The sequence below is a fragment of the Kogia breviceps genome, chromosome 10 (assembly GCF_026419965.1).
Source record: "Kogia breviceps isolate mKogBre1 chromosome 10, mKogBre1 haplotype 1, whole genome shotgun sequence".
NCBI classification, from domain to species: Eukaryota; Metazoa; Chordata; class Mammalia; order Artiodactyla; family Physeteridae; genus Kogia; species Kogia breviceps.
In genome coordinates, this window is record NC_081319.1 from 86,772,142 (window position 1) to 86,796,405 (window position 24,264).

The 24,264-nt window shown below is 43.5% G+C and overlaps 2 non-coding genes across 2 annotated transcripts; one reads left to right on the forward strand and one right to left on the reverse strand.

Annotated features, from left to right (window-relative positions):
• The first annotated feature begins 21,290 nt into the window (after nucleotides 1-21,290).
• Nucleotides 21,291-21,362, forward strand: TRNAW-CCA (transfer RNA tryptophan (anticodon CCA)). Its single transcript has one exon. It is a non-coding gene; the product is annotated as a tRNA-Trp (tRNA).
• Nucleotides 21,363-23,934: 2,572 nt separating this feature from the next.
• Nucleotides 23,935-24,007, reverse strand: TRNAR-ACG (transfer RNA arginine (anticodon ACG)). Its single transcript has one exon. It is a non-coding gene; the product is annotated as a tRNA-Arg (tRNA).
• Between the last annotated feature and the right edge of the window lie 257 nt (nucleotides 24,008-24,264).

The window sequence follows — 24,264 nt, forward strand, 5'->3', positions numbered from 1 at the left end:
AGTAGGTAGTGTCTGGATCCAGAGTCACATGAGCTGCGGAAAGAGCAAGAGAGAAGAGAGGCCCTAGGGCTTCCCTGGTGGCGCAGTGGTTGAGAGTCCGCCTGCCGATGTAGGAGACACGGGTTCGTGCCCTGGTCCGGGAGGATCCCACATGCCGTGGAGCGGCTAAGCCCGTGAGCCATGGCCGCTGGGCCTGCGCGTCCGGAGCCTGTGCTCCGCAGCGGGAGAGGCCACAACAGTGAGAGGCCCGCATACCGCAAAAAAAAAAAAAAAAAAAAAAAAAAAAAAAGAGAGGCCCATCAACTCGGGCATCCCAGTGTCCTCAGTGACTGGGAAGAGGGGGAAAAGAAGCTGGTTCTAACCCATGAAGTTCCCTTGCTTCCTCTACAAAATAGCTGGAGTGATAAGTTTCTCCCGGAAATGTCCTCAAGAACATGCTTCAAAGAGCTACTAGGAGAGCTCAGAAACTTACAAGGAGGAGATAATCCAGATTCCCCAAAGCCAGAGGTTCCAGGACCCCAGGAGCAGGGGGTGGCCAATCACATTTCTCCTGCTCCCCACCCCACCCATCTCCCACAGCATTTTGTACAACCCCTTCTCATGTCACTGCACTATTATTATTTCACGTTTCTCTCCTCTACTAGGCTAGGACCCCAAAAGGTAGAGACTATGTTAGTTCATCTTTGCATCCCCACTGTCTAGCATTGTCAGACACTGCCTCACAACTGGTGCTTAATAATACTTGCAGAACGAAGGTCTGGGGAATGTCCCATGGGCAGCCTTTCAGCCATGCCTCTCTGCCAACCTGAAGCCCCAGGAGACTGGGTGGAGGACCATTTGGCCAGAGCTTTATGGCCAACTGTGTAAAATATCTGATCTCATCAATACCCATCTTTAATAGACTTTCCCTGAATCTCCTAGCTTAGAAGAGTCATATGGGAGAAAGTTTTACGTGTTCACCAAACATTGGTTCCTTTTCCTCCTGGGGACACAGCTAGATGACATTTCCCAGCCTCCCTTGGGTATCCAGGAGAAGAGTTAGCTACTTCCGGCCTGGCCGATGAGAAACCTTCTGCACATTCTTTCCACTCCTTTTTCTGCCATTTGCTTTCTCAGTACGGAGTAGAGTGAGGCCCTGGGTCCATGTCGAGCAAAGCTCCCACATGCCCATATGATCTGTCCTGAACACTGAAGAGATGGAGAAATACACTTTCATTGTGTTTACCTAATGAGCTGTTGGGGCTGTTTGTTTCAACAGTTAGCCTACCCTGACGAATACAAGCCACGACCCAAAGTCAGTTCCCTGCATATACTGTTTCTGTGGCCATTTCTTGCATGTGCTAGATACCGAGCACTCCCAGATGGTAAAACACAGGCCATGCCTGTCAAGGAACTCAGTCTTGAGACAAACAAAGAAACAAACAATATCACTTCAAAGAGAAAGTCTTTCAGTTGGACCAGTTATTTGAAATTACTGAGCCTCCTTCATGTTAAGGATAAGGGATCAGAGCAGATCTATTCCAACCCTACGCCACATGGTGAGGGGAGGGAACATAGCCGGTGGGACCAGACTCCCTGGGCTTGTATCCCGATGTCACGACTTCCTGGATGTGTGATTTGAAGCCAAGGTTTTTACCCTCTTTGTGGATTAATTTCTTTTTTCTTACATTTATTATGTAAATGGGCATAATAATAGCATTTAACTCTTAGGGCTGTTGTGAGGACCCATAAATGGAAGAATATACGTAAAGCACTCAGAGCTGCTCCTGGTGCACAGTAGTAGCTGCTCAATAAATGTTAGCAATTTTGAAAGACAATTTACTAGATTTTATTTATCCCTCCTCTTTCTAGGATTCTCCATGGGGGAACTGGGTACCAAGTGGCACCTCTGCTCTGAGGGCAGAGGAGCTTAGGTGGACAGAGTTGCCAGATCTCCTCTAAGATGCACATAACCCACTAGAGATGGACCGTCATTTGAATGAAGCCTTTCTAGTTATACCCTCAGGCCCATGATGCTAAAGATATTGAAGAGTAGAAAAACCCAAGAGAGAAAGTGGATGAGCAGCACTTTAAGAAGAAAAAAGAAAAACACAGTCTAAACTGCTGGAAAGGCAGTAGGTGCAGGTGCTGAACTGAGATTGGGCAGCACTTGATCTTGATGCTATTCTCCCTGGGTCTCCATTCATTGCCCGCCCAGTCAGGCCACTATCTGGAGCTGGAAGATGGAGAAAGACCACTAAGATCTTCTTTTATGGAGTCCTAGGCCTGAGGCCATAAGAATTAGACAGCCATTCACCAGCATAGGACCGAGCTGTTCTCCAATCTGCAATAGAAAAAAGAGAGGTGAGTGCTCTCTGGCCAGAGCCATACATTTCTTGGCCTTTTCTGTGCTCTGGCTGCCTCTCCTTCCCGTCCTTGGTGCCCTCTTCACCCATCTCTAGCACTTGTCTGGCTGCCTTCCCTCATGTTCCTCACAAGGACAGTGTCTAGGAAGAGGGAGGCTGGACGAAATGCACTCTTCTGTTTCCCCTTCTTGGTTCCTAAGCATGGGCTTGGACTCCACTGGGAGCTCTTTACTCATCTCTCCTCATTCCCCAAATTAGACGGCTTTGTGCCTTAGTGGCTGAAAGGCACCAGCTTCTGCAAACTCATGTGAAGGCTGCCATTGCTTGGGACACAGGACACAGGACACAGCCTTGCACACAGGACAGAACTCTGCTGGATTCACTCCTTTCCTCACTGTGATCATGCTTCACTCATTTCCACGGTCAGGCACCTGACCTCATCTTCTCCTGCATCTTTTCCATGACCTAGTTTACTGTCCTGCATGCAGGAAGGATGGCCAGCTGCCTGGAAATCTGTCTCTTTTATTTAGTTAGTCTCCGCAGGAAGAATTTCTTTTTCATAGTTAATATGTCTTGCTGTGATTAGGGACTCCCACACATTTTTTTGTACCTTCACCTGGGGAGCTGCTAGTGTGTTCTGGGCCCTGTGTCTTATTGGCTATTAGCTCACGGCTCTTCTGTCGATCCCAATATGTTATTAGCCACAACGCATTAGCCATGAAACCCAAAGCCAGTTTAATTAACTGTTCAATGTTCCTGTTTCTTCATCTGTAGGATGGAGATCAGACTAACACTTGCTACTTAAGTTATCTGGGGAGGACTTAGAATAACACCTGCAAAAATACTGAATGGCCATGCTGCACACCTGAAATTAACACCATTTTGTAAATAAACTATACTCCAATTAATACAATTTTTTAATCTAAAAAAAGGCATTTTAAGTTATGCAAGGTCACAAAAAAAAAAGAAAATGACACCGAGGAGCAAAAACAATAAGTTATATTTCTAGCCCTGACCTCCTGTATGGACTGCACACTTGGTTATCCAACTGCCTACTCTGCATCTCCATTGGATCACTAATACCCTCTTGCACATTTCCATTCCGTGCTACCCACTCCCCTTACACCCACTACCTGTTTCTCTCTCGGTTTCCTATCACAGAAAACGGCAATTCCATCTTTACAGTCTCTTAGGCCTTGGACTTCGGCGTCATCCTTGATCCACTCCTTTATTTGCATGCCGCATTGAAGCATATCAGCAAGGCCTTCTTACTCTATTTTTAAAATCAATCCAGCACTGACCCCTTCTCACCACTTCCAGCACTCCCCCTGGGTATAAGGCATGCTCATTTCTCCCCTTGATCTCTGCGGCAGCTCCCAGCTGGTCTCCAGGCTTCTATCCTGCCCTTCCTAGCCTCCCCTCTTCCCCCCACAGCCCAGTCTCAGCTTAGCATCTAAAGTAACTTCTCAAAACGTTAAGTCAAGCTCAGTTCCTCCTCAGCTCAAAATTCACTGGTGGCTCCTTTCTCAGAGGCAAAGCCAAGGCCAGCATGATTACTTTCAAGGCGTATGTGATCTGGCCCTCCAGGCCCCTCGGATCCTACCCCTCCTGATTCTCCTGGTTACTCCCCGTCCTCTGGCTACACTGGCTCCTTTGCTACTCTTCAGACAAACCAGTGTGCTTCTGCCTCTGGGCTTTGGCACTGCGGTTCTCCCTTCTTGGAATGCTTTTCCCCCAGCTATTCCTGTGGCTTGCTCCCCTACTTCAACATCACCCTATTTTATTTTAATTTTTTAAATTGAAATATAGTTGATGTACAATATTTTGTGAGCTCCAGGTGTATAATTCATCACCCTATTTTAAACTACACCTTCCAATGCAATATTCTGTTATCTCCTGAGTACATATTAACGTGTGCCAAACTGTATAGTTTACTATTTCTTTCTTTTTCTTTTTTTTTTTTTTTTTTTTCTGTCTTCTTCCACTGGAAGGTAGGTTCTTTGTGAATGGGAAAGTTCTGTGGTGTTCATTTCTGTGCCCTGGGCACTTAGAAGAGTATCTGGCACATAGCTAATAGTCATGGATCTTTGCTGAGTTGATGAATGAATGAATGAAATGAATAGGGAATCCCTGAGGGAAGCTGGAGAGTGAGGGGTCTAGGACGAGAATGGGGAACTAGCCTCAGAAAGGCAAAAAGACATCTGCTCTGTTGAAATCAGAGCAAACAGATTAGAAAGGGCAGGTGCAGGTCGTGGGGCAGCAAGTTTGGCAACTCCCCCTCCTCTTTTCTCTCTGAGGTTGCATTACCTTCAGAGATGTGGGAACAGGATGTGGTGATGAAGGATCACAGCTAGTGTTCACTGAACTTAGCTACGTGCTACGTCTGTACTGGGTGCCCTCCACCCCTTTAACTCATTTCCTAACATCTGCTCAAAGTAGTAGTTGTAATTAAATCAATTTCTGGGCGGGAAAAATAGAACTTCAGAGAGGTTAAGAAGCCTGTCCCAGTTTGTCTGAATGAGTAGAACAAACAAGGTCAACCAGGTGTGGTGAACAGGCAGAGGAAATGGGCACAGGGGTAGGAAACCAAATGATGGATTTGGGGCACTGCAGGAGGTGTGGTCAGGCCAGTGTAGGGCAGTGTGTGCCAGCGAGTGTCCAGGGATGGAGCAGAAATAGGACTGGACCAACGAGCGACTGCATTGCGGGGTTAAAAAGTGCACGGATTGGACTTTATCTTTTCGTGTAGCGTTTCTTCAACTGAGTTACGTAAGAACCTTGGTTAGGCAAAAATTAATTTCCAAATACATCTGAAAATATACCTTCAAAGTCCTGAGGGAGCCAATTAAAAAAATGTAGTTAAAATCTGTCATTAGGGAGTTCCTTTGTCAATAATGCAATTATGAACATAGCATTTAGCTTGGAAACTGGAACCACTCAGCAATAATTAATTACAAGGATGTTAAGCAGGTGATATAGGATCTGCTTAGGTTGTGTTTGTTTTGATTAAAATTAACATTCAGACAATTTTTCAAAAAAAATATTGAAAATCCTTTTAGGATTACAAATGTCCATAGCATCCCCCACCCAGTAAGACTGCAGAAGGCAATGGGAAGCCACAGAAGGTTTGGGACTTGAGGGGAATGTAATCTGGTTTCTATTTTAGCAAATCTACTTTGAAACTCTAGACAATGGTAAACTTTTCAGAAGCAATGTCTTGTTTATGCTGGTTGTTTTTCAGATTTCTTGTCTGTTTCCTAATATTTATTTAAACTAAAAGTCTTAAAAGGAAAAGGGGGAATTCTTGGGGGAATGGAAGCAGCTTGCTGTTAAGAGAAGGGTCTTGGTAACCTAATCCCAGGGATCTGTGTTAAAAGAAGAAAAACTGGGGGAGGTATTCTATGCCTCAGAAGGGGTCCTGGGCTAAGCAGTAACAGGACTTGCCCTGAGGGGAGGAGAGGAGGCTCCTTCGGTGGGTGCTGGCAGCATTGTGCAGCAGGGGGTCCAGGAGGAAGGGCAGGTTGACAGCAAAGGAGATGGAGTTCAGTTTTGGCCACAGGTTTGAACACCTTTGGGAGACTTCCCTGGTGGCGCAGTGGTTAAGAATCTGCCTGCCAATGCAGGGAACACGGGTTCAAGCCCTGGTCCGGGAAGATCCCTACTTGCCAGAGCAACTAACTGAGCAACTAAGACCGTGTGCGGCAACCTCAGAAACCCGAGTGCTGCAACAAGAGAAGCCAGTGCGTTGCAACAAGAGAAGCCGGTGCATTCAGAAGCCCGTGCTCCGCAACGAAGACCCGATGCAGCCAAAAAGGAAAAAAAAAAAAGAGAAGAAAAACCTTTGGGGCATCCATGAGGTATGAACAGAATTATTGGGATTCTATGGCGTAAGTCCAGATAGTGTAAGAGTAAGCAAGGCCTCAGGGGAAAGAATCAGGAGAAAGGCACCTATTAAATGAAGCGCATAAAGTCTTAGAGGAAAAAGAAAAATTCCAATTTACTCACCATCCACTTTCTGGGCTTTTCTCCAGCCTGAAGTAGGACAAAGAAACCTCATGAGATAAATGGCACATGAGAGGGCCTCAAATCGTATACACAGGAGAGGGAAGCACAGCACTTACGGAGCTCTCTTTGGAGTTTCTCTGCAAAAGGACAAGAAATGAATCAGTACTGTCCACAAGAGATGAGCCAGGTTTATGTGGAAAGGGCCTCGGGGAGACCCCTTCCTGCATCATGTGTGCAGTGAGTCCTGTGAGCTGTCCTAGAGCTAGGAAAGCTAGGGCACTGTCAGCGTCACAGGGTGAGGGAAATAACGAGGTAGGGTTGCTGGTTTTGAGAGAAGAAGGACTGAATTAAAAACCGTACCTTCAAATCCCCTTAATCCTCTTCATCCTTGTCCTCTCCCTTCCCCTCTGTCCAATCCATTTTCCACAGTCTTCTTTGGACCTCACTGCCTCGGTCTTCTGATTGCTTTACCTTTGGTGCAGCATTCTCGCTCTTTCTCCCGGCGAAGCTTCCAGATGAAACCAAGAGCAGCCAGCAGGAGAAGTCCCAGAAGAAGCAAGAGTGAAGTCTGAGCTGCTGCCCAAGGAAAGTCCTTCAGCAAGAGGGTGCTTGAGCCGGAAGTGCTGGGCGTTATTCCTGCAGAGAAAAGCAAGAAACGGCCAAGGACTGTGGGTGCTGGAGCACACAGAGGATGTCTCCGGACTCTCTGAGATTCCTGGGCCAGCCCAGTGGCAGAGGAGCCTGGCTGGGAGAGTGACTCCAGCTTTGCCCCATTCTCTCCCACAGGATGGTTGGGAAACCAAGATACCTTGAGAGTCATCATGGAAAACAACAACAAATAAACACAAAGGCTCTGGGACCCAGCGTTAAATCAATGAGGCACAAATCACTCCTGAAATATGGAACTGAAACTGGGATCCGGAGGAAGGGATGGAAATTGTTCCCTTTTCCTCAGATTATGAGAAGAGGAGCCTTCCACTGAGAATCACCCCAAATGTGGGAGCCCCTCAAGTTACTTGCAGTCGTTGAGAGAAGTATATTTTTGGTAGGGAAGTCGATGCTGCTGGGAATCAGAAGCCCTGGGTACTAGTCCCACCCCCACTGCTTATTCCACCTGTGGATTCAGCCAAGCCATCCAGTGTCCCTCTGTCTTGATTTCCTATGAAGTGGAGAGTTCAATAATATTACCTGTGCTACCAGCACCACCAGCTCAATAAGAAAATTGTGAGAAGAGAACTTGGCTATCTATATGAACTTTTATGCATGTGTTTCTTTTCAATCTCCCTTAGCACCCAGCCCATGCGATTCATTTAGTTAGCATCCAATAAACACCACTGAGTTGAAAAAGAAAAGTGAGATTGTAAACCCTTTATTTCTCTATCAGAAAAAGGATTCTCTGTGAACAGAGAGCCTTTCCAAAGAGGTTTTACAAATTCAGTGACACATTATATGTGTAGAAAAAGTTAAATTAACAAAATAGAAACTACCTGTACAGCCAGAACAGAGTCATAACTGGACATAAATGTAACAGCCTAAGGTCAATGCATGGAGCATAAGCAAATTTCCTCCCAATATCTGACAAATGTCATTGTCGTTAGGATTAAAGGAACAGTGAAAAATCAGTTGTTGTTACCTTCCTAATACAGTAGAGTTTTTATTGACAGAGTAGGTTCTGGCAATTTTTCCTGAAACTAAAGCATCATGTTTTTTTGTTTGACTAGTCATTATTTCCCACAGCAACCTACAGAGGACTTCCTCATTTCTGTATTTTTGTTCTTCCCTCCATAAAATTTAACCCTAGATTGTGTACTGTTTTGTACCATTTCCTAGCTATTTTGTTCTGGTAATGGCTTTACAGTGAAAACCGTGTATGTCCTAATAAAGGATAACTTTTTAAAAAGGTAAATCTATAAAAAGAATGTGTCAATGATTTATTTAAATTATTAATTAATAAGAAAACCAGTAAAAATGTTAAAAGTGGTTCAAATGAGGATTTGATTTATAAAATCTTATATTCTCTGTCAGAGAGAAGTCATCTACATCACCAAGCACAAGAACCATTTGTATTACTCTCACTGTTCTACAAGTTAACATCTGTCTCTACAAAGTTGTAAATGGTCTAGAAAAAGAAACAAGGGCTCAGTCCTACAGAGTCAGAGATCTCCAGTGTGAGGTCTGCTAGGCAATGTCAGTATTCCATTGAAGAGATACCCAGTTATCTTTTTTGACCGTTAAGTCTTTCACAAATTTTCCTGGCAGTTCTTTCTTTCCCCCACAGTGTTGAATACAAACAGACAGTGGTGGTTTACACAAAGGCAGCGAATATTTGATAAACAGACCATTTCCCAAGAAATACTGCCTAAGTAGTGCTTTTAAAAAAGCCCAAAAGGAATTTCCAGAAATGATTCAGACCATTTGCAAAGAGGCTAAAATGAAGAGAGAGAACTAAACATGTGCACAGCTCTCTGTCCCTTTAAAGAGCATCCTCACCTGCTTCCGTCTGGCCAGAAGTGGCTTCAGTGAAGTCTTATCGCTGGGAAAAATGGTGAGTGTCCAGGGACTCTGACTTGGCATCTCCCGGTGGAAGAGCTACAGGCCTGCCCTCTGTGGTGCTGATAGGTCCCATCCTTGTCCGAGATCATGACCTAAGAGGACCGCCCCTGCTGCTGCTGGCCGTCCATGGGCCCCGCTCTCACCTCGGGGGAGAGGGGACAGGGGAGCTCGCTGTCCTTTACACCTTGGCTGGAAAGTCAGTCACCTCGGGGGTTACTTCCTGCCAAATGAGCTGCTTCCCAACCAGTAAGAGGGAGAAGAGGTGGAGATAGGTGTGAATAAAGGAAGGATACTGGGGCTTCCCTGGTGGCGCAGTGGTTGAGAATCCGCTTGCCGATTCAGGGGACACGGGTTCTGGGGATGCTGAGACTCTAGGATCCTTATAGGTTTTCAGTCCAATCCCTGCCCCTCAACTTATACAAACAAAGCAAACACCAAGGTCCAGGGAGGCTGAAGGTCTTTTCCTTAACATCCCTTAACATGATGACAGCTCTTAATCTCTCTAAAGTGAGTTACTTTTATCGCAATTCACTGCCAGTGTTCTTTACACTCAGCCTGGCCTTCCTAGTCATTTTTAATGTGAAAACATATTTAATAAATTTGGGACTGTGCCTCCCAAACCTTCAACATCTTTTACATTCTTGACATTTTTTTTTTCAATAGTATGAGAAGGTCTGTGCAGATTCAGCTTCAGGCCCCCCAGGACATATACATACATCTGCCCTCTACATAGAATTCTGAAGCCTCCCCTCGCTGTCTCACAAGAAAACTACAGAGTTCTCTGAAATGAATCAGATCACAGAAAAGGAGGGAAGAATCTCATTCATTCCAACTTTGCTCCTTTTTAGGAGCAGATCACATTTCAGAAGCCTACTGTACCGTCTTTCTAAGGTACCAATCATAAAAGCCGATAGTTATCCAGTGCTCTCCCTGCTCTAGGAGCTGTGTGCATGCCCAGGCAGGACTCAGGTAAGCCCCAGGGGTGCGAGTTTTTGTTTATTCTCCTCTTTGCACCAAACCTGCCAGGGAGGTATTACGGTCCCAATTTTTGCATAAAATAGAGCCTGAGAGAAGTTGAATAATGGAGCAAAGTCACTCAGCCAGCGAGTAGCAATGCCAGAGTGAACCTGGCTCAGTCTGGCACAAAGCCTGACCTCTAAACCAACCGATTCAGCTGCGCAGCAGGCCTGCCCTGTTGCTGTGGCCGCCCGCGCTGACCCCGAGGAACAGGACCTTACCTCAGACCAACCAGGTAGGGGGCAAATCTGCTTCTGTGCAGACCCATGAGCCAGCCAGTGAGGGCAGGAGAGGAAGCTCTGGCCAGCTGAGAACTGTCACACAACAGTGCAAAGTTCCTTGGCTCAAGCCCAGCAGCTCTTTTTCCTGCCCGAACAGAGTTTATTTGGCCAGAGAATAACATGAAAGGGATAATATGGTTTTCTTATTCCTTCTCTCAGACTTTTATCTACACTTACTTCCCACACATGTTCCTGCCCATCTCCCCTTTCTCCTCTGCTCCTTGGTTTCAGTGATAGGAAACGTTTCTTCTCCGGAGTTTGTCAGAATTGGGTCACAGGAGCAGAAGAGTCTGGCCCAGATGTTGGACCAGGAGAGGTAAGGCAGGGGGGTGCACAATACACGCCCCCGCCTGCACAGCGGGGCTCAGCTGCACATCCAGCAACGTGGCTGCTGAGACAGGAGAAGGGAAGAGCCAGGGCGGTGATGAGGCCAAGAACCAGGGAGTGTGTGGAAGTAACAGAAGCCAGGGTGGAGAGCTGCCCCAGGAGGACCCCCAGGGGCCTGGGGAGGAAAACAGCCCTGTCAACAGGAGCCTTCCTGGTCCCTGGATAAAGCCTCAGGCCAGGAAACGTTTTTATAATCTTCCTTCTCAAAGTCAGGTTGGCTTTTAAAGAAGGTAGGTTCATTCTACAAGCACTCCTCATTTGTGTGCCAGGTATGGTATTAGGAGCCAAGGGTGCAATAAACAGAACGTAGGTTCTGCTGGCCAGGAATCCACAGCAAAGAATTACCATTGATTATGTGCCAGCCATCATTCTAAGTGGTTTACACATGTACGAACTTCTGAGTCCTTACAAGAACCCTGGGAAGCAGGCACTGTTACTCTCATCACCACCAGCCTCATCATGCTCACTTTATAGATGCAGGAAGTGAGGCAGAAAGAGATTCAGTGACTTGTCACAATTAGAGGAGAGTGACTCTAGACTTTGAAATCAGGCTGCTTGGCCCCAGGTCTGCTGGGGGCCAAACATCACAGACCAAAGAGAGCAATGTGTTGGTGTTGTGATAAGGGAAGTGACAGGAAACCCAGGGAGACTTCCAGGAGGGGGCAGCCTCTGAGGTGTAAGTTGGAGAAAAAGAGAGATCCAGTGGCTAATACAGTTAACATCCAGTTCAAATTTGAATGTCAGATAAATAACAAATAATCTTTTTGGTTAATATGTCCCAAATATGCATGAGACAAATTTAAACGGGCATCCTGGATTTTTATTTGTGAAATCTGGCAACAGTACTCATCAGTCAAATGTTTGCTTGGATAAAGACTACTTTGTCATGGGTTGAGTGTTGGAGGAGGTGAAACTGCAGGGCTGACAGGGATAGGTCACCGAGGGCCTTGGATGCCATGCTTAGCATTTTATACTTTATTGTCATAAAAGGATGTAAGAGGAGAGGGGTTAGAAGGACCAGGTTAAATGTGTGCTTTATGAAGGTCTCTCTCAGGACATGGAGGAAGGACAGGGAAGACAACAGGAAGTAGGGAAACTATTGTAACAGCTGCGAGAGAGGTTCCAGTGACTTGTATGGAGACCAAAGGGCTGAAAAGGAGAGGGCAGGTCCAGGAGAGTGTAAGGTGACTAGGCTGGCTTCAGAGGGGCGTCACCTATGCAGGGCCACGGGATCCAGGCTCAGTAGGGCGCCACTCTTGGGTTAACGCTCTGCTGTTGCCATCTTGAAATTCTTAATAATTTTATCTTTGAACATGTGTATTTTAAGTGAAGTCCAGTGGGCCACCAGAGCATGCTCATGAGGAAAGGATATAATCAGAATATGTGTGTCCACCATTTCGGCAGCTCCATTCCAGTTACAGTCTTTGTGTTGCCTCATGAGCACAGAATTCCAGGGCATCCACGAAGCGTGCAAATTCAGTGAGACTCAGAGTGAGTACAAGGTAAGCAAGTTATACATACAACTGAGTAAACGGGGTGCTGACAGCCCCTAGGGGACATGCTTCCCTTTTGAACCAAACTTTGCTTCAGATGCAAAAAAATCCAATGAAGGCCTAAGAAACACAATCCTATCATACCCTTTCGTGTGTTACTTCCTTGTATTTGCCAACCACTTATGCTTAAAATGATGACAGAGAAGGTCAGGAAAAGATAGGGCAACACATCGTTCCTTTTCTCTCAGTCCTTCCTCATTTATCGATAAGTCAAGGAGTGTGTTGGTAGGATGTACATATAGGAAGAAGAGAAATAAAAACAGTGGAGTTAGTTTTGTGCATGGTTTCCATTTTTCTGGTAAGAGTGAAATACATGTACACTCTATGAGATACAAATGGTGTAATTTTAGAGATTCTACTCTGGAGTTAAATGCTCTGATATTTGCCTTTACAATTGACATTGCACATTATAAAGATGGACAGTGAAATTCATGTTAAGAATTAAAAATCTAATCTTTCGTTACTCAGAACAGTATTAACTAACAAATAAAAGCTGCTATGATGAGATGAGGGAAAGACGGACTGTAGAGGGAAGAGAAAAGCTTTCCATTTTAGTATTTTTAAAGGCTCTTTCCCTGCGTTTTGAACAAGGGGCTCCACATTTTTGCTGTGTCCTGCAAAGTCCATTGCCCCAGCTCTGGGTAGAAATGGCACCTGCTGGAGGAAGGGGTAGAGAGAATAACTCTGCTGGCTTATTCCAAGGTCATGGTTTGGTGACTGAGGAAGGCAGTAGTACTTCTACTACTACTAGGGACAGGGCAGCCAGGAGGAAGAGCAGGGCAGGTGGTGATGGCAGCTCAGTATCTCTTGCGTTGGAGGTGCCTGGGGGACGTTTAGACAGAACAATCCTCAGCTGGAGAGGCAGGTCTGGTGCCTAAGAGAGAGATGGGTTATTCATGGGAGGTGGGCCTCAGGTAAATGGTCAAGGTCTTTCAGGGAGCAATCAGAGAGAGGGAGGGAGAAGAGCTGTTCACATTTGCAGAGCGCTTGTTAAGGCCTGTAACTCATTTGTTCCTCACCAGAACCTTAGGAGGTGAGGGCTACTGTCCACATTTTACAGGTGAGGAGGTGGCTGAAAACCTTCCCTGACCACTCTCTCCTCCTCCGCCTCTCTTTATCTCTCTTCTGTGCTTGATTTTTCTCCATAACATTTAGGTCACCATCTGACATATTGTGTATGTTACTTATTTATTTTCTCTCTCCCTCTCACCAGCATGCCACTCCCTGAGGGCAGACTTTTGTTACATTTTGAGTACTGCTCTATCTTTTCGTCTCAACTGAGCTCGGACATGAGGACCCATGGGTGACGGGTTTTTCAGAATTACCACAGAAATGGATTTAATGAAACTGTAAGATAGAGTAAAGGTCCATTACTCTTGATACCCCTCTCCCATGTGTCTCTTCATTTGGTCATGTATAAAGCATGCTTATTTTTTTTGATCCTCAACATTTCAGGTTGAGATAAAATAAAATGTATCAATATTAACATATACGCACTACTATATATAAAATAGATAAACAACAAAGACCTATTGTATAGCACAGGGAACTATACTCAATATCTTGTAATAACATATAATGGAAAAGATTCTGAAAAAGAATATGTATATACATATATATGTATATAACCAGATCACTTGCTGTAAACTTGAAACTAACACAACATTGTAAATTAACTATACTTCAAAAAAAAAAAAAAAAACTCAGAAAAAAATGTGGGTAGGAATCATTATCCAGCTGGGTTGTTTTTGTGAGGCAAAAATGAAACAGTATCTATAACACGTTGTAAAATGTAAGGTCCCTATGAATGTCACTAACCGCTGTCCAGAAAATTATTTTTTCCCTTCAGTAACTTGCTTGTCCCTCTCCCCTGCTCTACCTCTCATTCCTCCTTCCAGCCCTCCTATGCCACCTCTTTCTCCTTCCTCCCCTTCCTTCCCATTCTCCGCCCCGCCCCGCGCCCTCCCCCTCCCTGTTCCTCTCCTGGGCTCTAGTCCCTTCCCCTACGTCTCCTCTGCCCCCTCCGCCACCTCTGACTTCTGATGATAATCTTTAGGCTTTTCCGCCTCCTGGTGGCCAATATGCATCAGTGCATGTGCTGCGTGCCTGCGAAACAGTCTCCGTCTCTCTACCAGTTTGAAAGGAGTGGGTAATAAACAGGCAAGCCAAGGGCTGTACTGTGCAGAATCCCCAAAGCCGAAAGACGTGGTGTTTTCCCGCAAGAACATTATAAAAGATTTAGAAGGTCCCATGAATAGATTAGGATTCTGTAGGCCACAAATTCAGGAGTTAATTCTGTCTGTTTATTTAATATACAATATAAACAGGTATATCTCAGTCCCCAGCCCTTTTCAGCTTAGTGGCAGGACCTTAGCCAAATCGGGCTACATCTAAGTCAGTGGGCTTTGTCTTAGTTCAGGACTTTATCAACTAATTTGGGGACTCCACGTCTTTTCGGAACTTTATGTCAGTTTGCGCATGAAGAGAAGAGCTCTTTGTCCAGGTACCCGGAAGAGTTGCCGGCTCTCAACTGATATCTGCCCACTAGGAGATCTGCCTCTACATCCTTGTGCGCTGGTTTCTCAGCGTGGAACCCCGCAAATCCACGCGTCTTTCCTCTACATCCTGGCGAGGTGTCCGGGGGACTGTGCGCCTCTCAACCACATGCACACCGAGCGGGACCCGGAAACCTGCTTCAGTGGAGCTTCCGTTCCACGCTGTGGTTCTGCCGGAAGCCGGGTCCGCTGGGTTCCTACATCTTTTTTTCTAAAGTAATCTTGGTTGTTTTATTTTTACTGTGATCCACAGTCAGAAATACATTTTATATTGTAACTCAAGACAGCATCCATATTTATATAGATACCATTTGCTCTTATACCTTTTTGTTCTATTTGATATTTAAAAAATGTTGGTCGCTACTCAATGTATTGATTTTACAATCCATTAATGAACCAGGACCTGCAGGTTGAAAAGAGGTTGAAAAGCACTGTCCTATGATTGTCTGTGGCATAAACGTTATGCCTCAAGTCCTGAAGGGCTCTGCTTTGTTACCCAAAAGACAGGATTTTGAGGCTCGAAAGTTTACTTTCAAATTATAGTTTTTGACATGGATATTTTAAAATGATTTTGAAAGTAAAAATGCACTTATATCTCATCATATTAATGCTGTAAGAATACTTTTATTCTGTCATGAGGCCGAGCAGAGAGTTTTCTGATGCAGAAGGATAAATACATGAGTTAACATTTCTTAATATTTTCTTGCCTACACCTTCTCCCAAATATGCCAAGGTGGCATATTGATTATTTTGCATTAAAGTTACTTGAGAAACGTTCAGTACACGAAGAATACTCTGACCCTCCTTTTTTTCACTGAGAAACAAAGTTTCCATGGAAAGGTATCCTCCCTATGCCGAGAGGATGGAGGGCATCCTTATCTGGGGAGACAGGGAATTGGAGGCTGAGAAAGCTGTATACACAAACTTTGTTACTTCTTCATTAATTTCCTACCCCAAGCAAAAAACCCTTTGTTGTGTCAAATCTTCACAAATAATTGATTATTTGTGTCTAAAAAGGAACATAAACAGCCTGCTTTGGTCACTTCTTAGGTCCTATGCCTAAGGGGCTTCCATATATACCAAACTAAATTTCTTTTTCTCCTGTTAATCTGTCTTATATCAATTTGATTGTTAGACCAGCCAAAATAACCTAGAAGGTTAAAGGAAAATTGTTTCTCGCCTACACGAGGGATCTGGAATTTTTTCTGTAGAAGGCTGAATATTATATATTTTTGGCTTTTCAGGCCATGTGGTCTCTGTCATAACTACACTTGTGTTGCAGCCAAGATGAATGAACATGGCCGTGTCCCAATGAAACCTTATTTATTTGTGGGCGCTAAAATTTGAATATTATATAATTTCGATGTGTCACAGAATATTATTCTTCTTTCCATTTATATTCAACCAGCTAAAAATGTAAAAACAGCTGTGAGTGATACAAAAACAGGTGATGGACTAGATTTGGCCCAAGGACTATGCTTGCCGACTCTTGCTTTAATCTAATGACTTGACAGTTGAGAACTTTCCCAAGGCCTGGTTTTAAAATTCTACAAAAAAATTGAGAAGCGATTTACTCAAATGAAGGAAATCTGGTGAAGGAACTGACCTTAAATCATAGCTTGACTCTTTGTTAAAGTGCTTTATATTTAATACGAATCAAAATGCATAAATGAATTATTAGCATTTCTATACATGCAATCTAGTGTGTGTTTTATATACTGGATGCTGATATCTTAAAAAGGAAAATATTCTATTTAGTGGAATATTTGTAATTTGTTCTCTATGATGTTTATGCTATAAAACTTAGGCACTTCTATAAATACATATAAAATGTAAATGTGTGCAATACTAGAATTCTTATAAGTGTTACTGCATACTAAAAGGAATTGGTCCAAAGGGCAAACTCTAATGAGAGGATTCATTTATAGGTTTATTAAAAAGGATTTTTTTTGTAGATTTCATACTTTGATCATAGCTGAGGCGGGGGCGGGGCGTGTGGATATTGTGTCAGTCAAGTTGCCTGTTGTCAGGTTCATCCCCTACCCTTCTCTTGCTCTGCTCTGTACCACAAGGAACTACATTTCCCAGGCTTCCTTCCCCTCTGGCTTCTGGGTAGGTGTAGCCAATGGGAGGACTGACAAAAGGTTGGAACGCGGGAGGAAGGTAGAAGCCAGGGAGTTTCTCCATCTCTCTGCTTCCTATAGCATTTTCTGCTGCAGCCGCATCTGTTCTCAGGCTAGAGCTCCTCTCTCTGGCATCCTAGCTCCTGCTCCTCATTCCGGGGTCATCCTCTGTTCTAGCCCCCGCTCTGGGCTCTAACGCCACCTCTTCCCATTGTCCCTCCATCTTTAGGAGCTTAACAGCTTCTTGCCGTTGATAATCTCTGCATTACCCTCCTGTGAGTCCCTATACTGACAGCCAGCTCATTTTGCTCTCTCTTATAATGTCTTTTAAATACGGCCCAGACCATCTGCTCCTTGAAGGTCGGGAAGACAATCTCTGATATGAAATCATAACTCAAAAGACAGACTCCTAAGGACTCTTAAGTGTAAACTTTAATTTTCTCACCTGAAAAGTCAGGTTACTGACACTGTTAAAGTCCGCTGACCAAAGACCTCCAGGAATACGTTTGTAGTCAAAGTTAGGTTTGGGGAGAGAGCACACTGGAGGAATCTTGGGGCATTTAGCTAAGAGGGAGTTGGGAGAAGCTTATTATTCTGAGGAAGGTGTGAGGAAATCAGACATCATTTATGGAGTGGGTGTTGTCAGGAAGCAGGGCAATTCAGTGAGTAGGTATTTCAGTAATCTTTATGCAGGAGGAAGGAGGACTAAAGTGGGGCTGGAGTGGTTACTGGTCAGAGAGCACAGTCACTTAAGCTGGAAAGGGGTTTACTTATCTCTGTGATTGCAGAGTATCCTTATCTCTTTCCTGTTTCAGACATAGTTATGGAGGGATCTTTGTTCTATCACAGGTAACAGAGTGGCCTTGTCCGATTATTGTTGATACTGTAAAACATTGTGTTCAAGTGCCCTGGCATTTAGCTTCCAGCTCCTGGAATTTTTTTTTTTAATGGTTGTAATACCAACCTTACAGACGTATTGAGAAGATTGAATATAATTATATAACACCATATGAAAATTCAGAGAAATGTTTTCGAGCACATAGTAAGTGCTTAAAATAAATATTAGCTTCTTCTTATTGTCGTTATTGCTAAGCAGTGATAGACTAGACCTTGGGGCCAGCTTGTACTGGTTTGCAGAAGCCAACTGTACGCATCTCTACCTAGCTCAACATTCAATGATTTCAGTGACTTCACAGCTGTAGCTTGAGTCAGCTATGGTAGGAGAATCTATACCAGAATAGTGTTTTTCCCTGGAGAGCTGGTTATTAAACATATCAACATACCACTGCCTGGGATGACCAGGAGCCTCAATAGACCAGTGAGAAATGAATGTGGAAATGGAAGGGCACTTAAGAAAAGTATAAGAAAAGTATTTGTTTTGATTGGAGTCAGAAGAAATTGGAAAATCAGTCTAAAGTAAAGTCATACCTAATATGAAGTCCACATTATTATGAGAATTTTAGGGTAGTATAACATTTACAGAGCACCACTATCCATTTCTACATTTCTTTTTTCCGCGGTACGCGGGCCTCTCACTGTTGTGGCCTCTCCCGTTGTGGAGCACAGGCTCCGGATGTGCAGGCTCAGCGGCCATGGCTCACGGGCCCAGCCACTCCGGGGCATGTGGGATCTCCCTGGACCGGGGCACGAACCCGTGTCCCCTGCCTCGGCAGGCGGACTCTCAACCACTGCGCCACCAGGGAAGCCCTCTTTCTTTTCTTTTCTTTCTTTCTTTTTTTAAAAATGTGTACAAAGCTTTATTTTTTCTTGATCAATATATTTTTATTGAAGTATAGTTGATTTACAATGTGTTAATTTCTGCTGTATAGCAAAGTGATTCAGTTATATATATATATATATATATATATATATATATATATATATATACACATTCTTTTTTAAAAATATTCTTTCCCAGTATGGTTTATCATAGGCTATGGAATATAGTTCTCTGTTCTATACAGTAGGACCTTGTTGTTTATCCATTCTATATATAAAAGCTTACATCTGCTGACCTCAACCTCCCACTCCATCCCTCTCCCAACCCCCTTTCCCTTGGCAACCACCAGTCTGTTCTCTATGTCTATGATTCTGTTTTTGTTTCATAGTTAGGTTCATTTGTGTCATATTTCAGATTCCACATATAAGCGATACCATACGGTATTTGTCTTTCTCTTTCTGACTTACTTCACTTAGTATGATAATCTCTAGTTGCACGTTTCTACATTTCTGCCCAGCTTGGATTTATAAGGTGAGGAAGTGAAGTGCAGGGAGAATCCTAAATTAGTTTACAAAATAATTATACATTATTAACGAGGTAATAATTTTTAGAATTTTGGAGAAATTTGTGTATTTTCTGCTATATGTGTAGCATGTGTGTGCTAATGACTCCCATTACTTTATCACTTGGTGTATTATGAGAAAGATGTAATTATGATATTTAGAGTTAAGCACTAAAATGTGGGACATTAATAAGCAAGTGATAGTAAAACACTATTGTATTAGTGATACCAGTTGCTTTATAGCACCCGTAAAAAACCCATAAAAAACCCCCATAAATCTCAGTTTTTCACCTCAATAAATGTTTTTCTCTCAGGCAACATCTAGTGCAGATTTTCTGGCTGGTCTTCACATGGTCGCTGAGAGACTATCATGTGACTTTGGCGTCTAGGACCATGGAGTCCTCTGCGTTTGACAGATAGAAAGGCAAAGGGACATAGAGAGGAACCTCCCAAACCAGAAGAGGCTTTCCTGGGTCAAGCTTCAAGGTTTCAAACTGGCTGGTTACAATTCTTTCCACATTCCATTGTCCAGATCTCAGCCACATGGCCGAAACTAATTGCAAGGGAGGCTAGGAAATGTAGTTTAGACTGAATCTTTGTGTCCCCCCCAAAATTCATATGTTGAAACCTAATCCCCAGTGTGATGGTATTTGGAGGTGGGGCCTTTGGGAGGTGATTCAGTGGAGCCCTCATGAATGGGATTAGTGTCCTTATAAAAGAGACGCCAGAGGACTCCCTGGCCCCTTCCACCATGTGAGGACACAGCCATACTGAAATGCTGATGCCTTGATCTTGGACTTCCCAGCCTCCAGAACTGTGAGAAATAAATGTTTTGTTTGTTTGTTTGTTTAAGCCACCTAGTCTATGATATTTTGTGATAGCACCTCAAACAGACCAAGACAATTGTATTTCCAAGAAGAAAAGGAAATAGACTTTGATAACTACTCTAGCAGCCCCTGCTGCAATAGTTTACCACATGTTCTGTGTCACAGAGGATTCACACCAAAATGAGGGACATATATCAAGTCTGAGAGTCTGATTTCTTAGAGAGGCCACCAACCTTCTGGGTCAACTTTCCTGGTGTTTGTTCTTAGCAGGGAGTGGTAGCCATGCTATGGTGAGGTGGGTGTGGTAGCCAAAGAGGATATGTTATGTGGAGGGCAAGCTGACCTCTCAGATGGGCCCCTAAAGAGGCTGTGCCTTAGCTTTTAGTTTAGTTATTTTCAATAGGTAATCAATAAATATATAAGTAAAATATATGGTATACTAGATGCTGATATATAGTATGCAGCATCTAGCCTAGGAAAAGCAAGGAAAAGAGATAAGGAGAATCAGAGGTACACAATTTTGAGACTACTGGACAGGATATTCTGAAAAATGATCCACTACTGTAAAACAGACGCACCTCTCTCTGAAAATTAAAGTTTCCAGTTCTTAATCTTGAAAAATGGGTCCAGAGCTCAGGATTCATTTTGCAGAATATCTTTTTCTAGGAGTTCAAAGCGACCTCTCCCTTATTTACATCTCGGGAGAAACTCTCATTCAGATTCGAAACCCGCCTGCAGTTTACCAGACAGGCGTTTTAACAAGTCAAACCATGGTGCCTGGATCACTTGCTTCCTCCAGCAAAAAAGATTTCCTGCTCTTCTTAGGGGCAGTTTCAGATCCAGCGGGTGTAAGGAAACGCCGTTGTCTAGCAGATGAGATGCGGCACAATTAAACCGGCCGGCCCTGGGTGAATTCATTTCACGGAAACACTAGTATGTGGTTAGAATCTACCATCAACTTTGGAAACAAATTCAAAACCCTGGTCAGCGTCCCTGATTAGGGAGAGGGGTAAGAGTAACACTCGTTGTTACTCTTACTCCAATCCCCAAAGCCCGACTTTATAACCGAATGTCTATTATTTCTAAAAAGACAAAAACGAAAAAACTCCCCCGAACGTCTATTTTTGACATATACGGAGAAAACTAGGAAAGAAAAGGAATGAAATAGAACAGGAAGCAATGAAAATATCAATAGAAGTAATTCGGAGGCAGAGAGAATCAGGAAGTGAGCGGATGGACCGCGTTTTGACCCAGGAGACCACTAGGCATTATGTTGTATCCAGCTGCGTGGTCTTCACTTAGTACAGATAATTAATTTCATAGATCAGGTTGACAGGTAAAGGAGAAAGAGGGCCCCCGCAGGGCCTCGTGGCGCAACGGTAGCGCGTCTGACTCCAGATCAGAAGGTTGCGTGTTCAAATCACGTCGGGGTCAACCGTTTTAGTGTCTGTGGGGTGCACTGGTCTATGAAGTGAAACGTAGAGAACGACAAAAATGCCTTCCCTATTTTCTCCAAAGTTGGATACCCTTAAAACACCTTTAGAAAGTAAATAAATAGGTAGGTGTACACTACTGTTACGTGCTTTGGGGGGTTATCTCTGGGCCCAGAAAGACATTTTTATTCTTTTATTGCCAAAGACATTTTTTCTTTCGTTGCAAACGTTCTGAATTTCACTCTTCGCTAACTCCCAGCCTTCTCTTCACGCTCACTTCTGTGCTCCCTGACCCATCTCCTGACCCACATCTCTCTCCAACCGTCAGAAGCTTAGCAGATCTTCTCAGACAACTAGTCAGGTTCGAGGGGGTGACCTCAGCTCACCTGCTTCACACCTGGGTCAGCTTTTCCTTGCTAGAGAGCTTACATAGCAAGCAGATTCTTGGCTCTCTGTGATTCCCCTACTCCTGCAAACCACGGAGAGTCAGTTCATTTCCGGATGCAGAAAACCTGAACGTAGTTTTTTGTTTGTTTTGTTTTGTTTTGCCAAATTGAGACTAGAGGAAATGAACCATTACATCAGAGAAAGTTAATCCTAGAAGTTCCCTGAACCCCCTAAAACTCTATGTTAAAAAAAAAAATGAACAGGAATGTGCATTATTTCTTACCTGGGACTCGAGAACCCTCCAACAGATTATGAAGCATCACATGACAGCATGGAAGAAAGGGAAAGCACAATTATTTCATCAGAGCCTATTATTTTGTATAGCTTAGAATGACTTTTAAAACATAACATATGGAATATCAGCAGATATTTTGTTATACATGTAATGTACACACACATAATGTACACATAGTACCTAGTAACAGACATTGCATCTAAGCATGCCTTTGTGCATGGGGAAGAGTATTCAAAGTAATCTTTATCCATTTCTTATTAACCCTATTCTTAGTAGTTAGTTCAGGCCCTTGGCCATCGCATTACAAAAGACAGATTCCTGGTATGGGGGAAGAGAAAGAGAGAAACAGAGAGAGAGACAAAGCGAGAACACATTTAATTCTGCAGGTTGGGAAACAAAAAAAGACAAGTCTGAAAAAAGCTGAATACTAACTATGTGAAGGTGTGTGTGTGTGTGTGTGTGTGTGTGTGTGTGTGTGTGTGTGCGCGCGCGCATGTGTTCACCGCAGAGTGGCTGGGAGCATGCTGGGCCCATAACCCAGAGTTCGATGGATCGAAACCATCCCCTGCTAAAGGCAGTTACTTTTCCTCCTGAAGAGACCTTTGGGAGAAGAGAGTTTATTAAGAAAATTTGCCTTCTGTACATCCTCTTTGGTGAGGTGTCTGTTGAGATCTTTGGCTCATTTTTTAAGCATATGAAAAGCATATATCTTGAGAAGAATGCAAATTAAAACAACAATGAGATACCACTACACATCTATTAGAATAGCCAAAATCCAGGACACTGAACATCAAATGATGGTGAGGAGGAGGAGCAACAGGAACTCTCATTCATGGCTGGTGGGAAGGCAGATGGTAGGGCTGCTGTGGAAGATGGTTTGGCAGTTCATACCATCCAGCAATTGCCATCCTTGTTAAATTGCCCAAAGGAATTGAAACTTACGTCCACACAAAAACCTGCACACAGATGTTTATAACAGCTTTATTCATAATTGCAAAAACTTGGAAACAACCAAGATGCCTTTCAGTAGGTGAATGGATAGATAAACTGTGGTACGTGCAGACAATGGAATATTATTCAGCATTAAAAAGAAATGAGCCATGGAGGAAACTTAAATGCATATTACTGAGTGAAACAAGCCTATCTGAAAGGCTATATACTGTATCATTCCAATATATGACATTCTGGAAAAGGCAAAACTACAGAAACAGTAAAATGATCATTGGTTGCTAGGGGTTGGTGAGGGGAAGAAGGATGAATAGGCAGAGCACAGAGGATTTTTCAGGCAGTGAAAATCCTCTGCGTGATCATGTAACGCTGGGTACATGTCATTCTACATTTGTTCAGACCCATAGAATGTACAACATCAAGGGCGAACTATAATGAAAACTGTGGACTTTGGTCCATAGTAGATTCATCGATTGTAGCATACGTACCTGCTCTGTTGATAATGGGGGAGGCTATGCATGTGTGAAGGTGTGTGTGCTTTCCTCTCAATTTTGCTGTGAACCAGTAAGTGTTCTAAAAAACTAAATCTTAAAAAAAGAGAGAAGAAAAAATTGCTATCTAGAAGTCTTCTCTTTGTGAGACTTCCAATCTTAACTCTCAAAAGAATGATGCATTTGAAAGGTCCCCTCTTTTAATTTCCCTCACACATCTAATGTAAGGATTCATCAGTTTCGAAAGCAATCAGTTTAGGGATGTGATTTAAAGAAAATGTGTGTATGTAAAAGAAGAGTAGCGAACTATAGCTGAAGTCTGTTTATTAACATTTTTGTCATTTTGTATAAAGTGATATTATAAAATAAATACATTTTTAACTTAAAAAAAATTAACGCAGAGGCCTGGGAAAGATGGGAATTTGTGGAATTTCGAAGAGTTACAAAAGTAACGAGCCAGCCAGGAGTCGAACCTGGAATCTTCTGATCCGTAGTCAGACGCGTTATCCATTGCGCCACTGGCCCACCCGCAAGCGGCTGCACCTTACACTTTCAGAAAAAGGAAGTAGTGGTATTATTGTTGCTCTAAACATGAATGTGTGAAATCTTTCCTTTCAGCTTGCGAACCTCAAAACCTCAGAACTGAACTAAAAGAAAGTGTTACTGGTTCTCCTTTCTCACTCATGCAGCAGGATTCCTTGGTCTATGAGAACTCTGTTTTGATGTAGCTTGTAAAAGGTCTGAGAGAATGTTTAATATTTTAAAAAGTAACTTGAAATTGG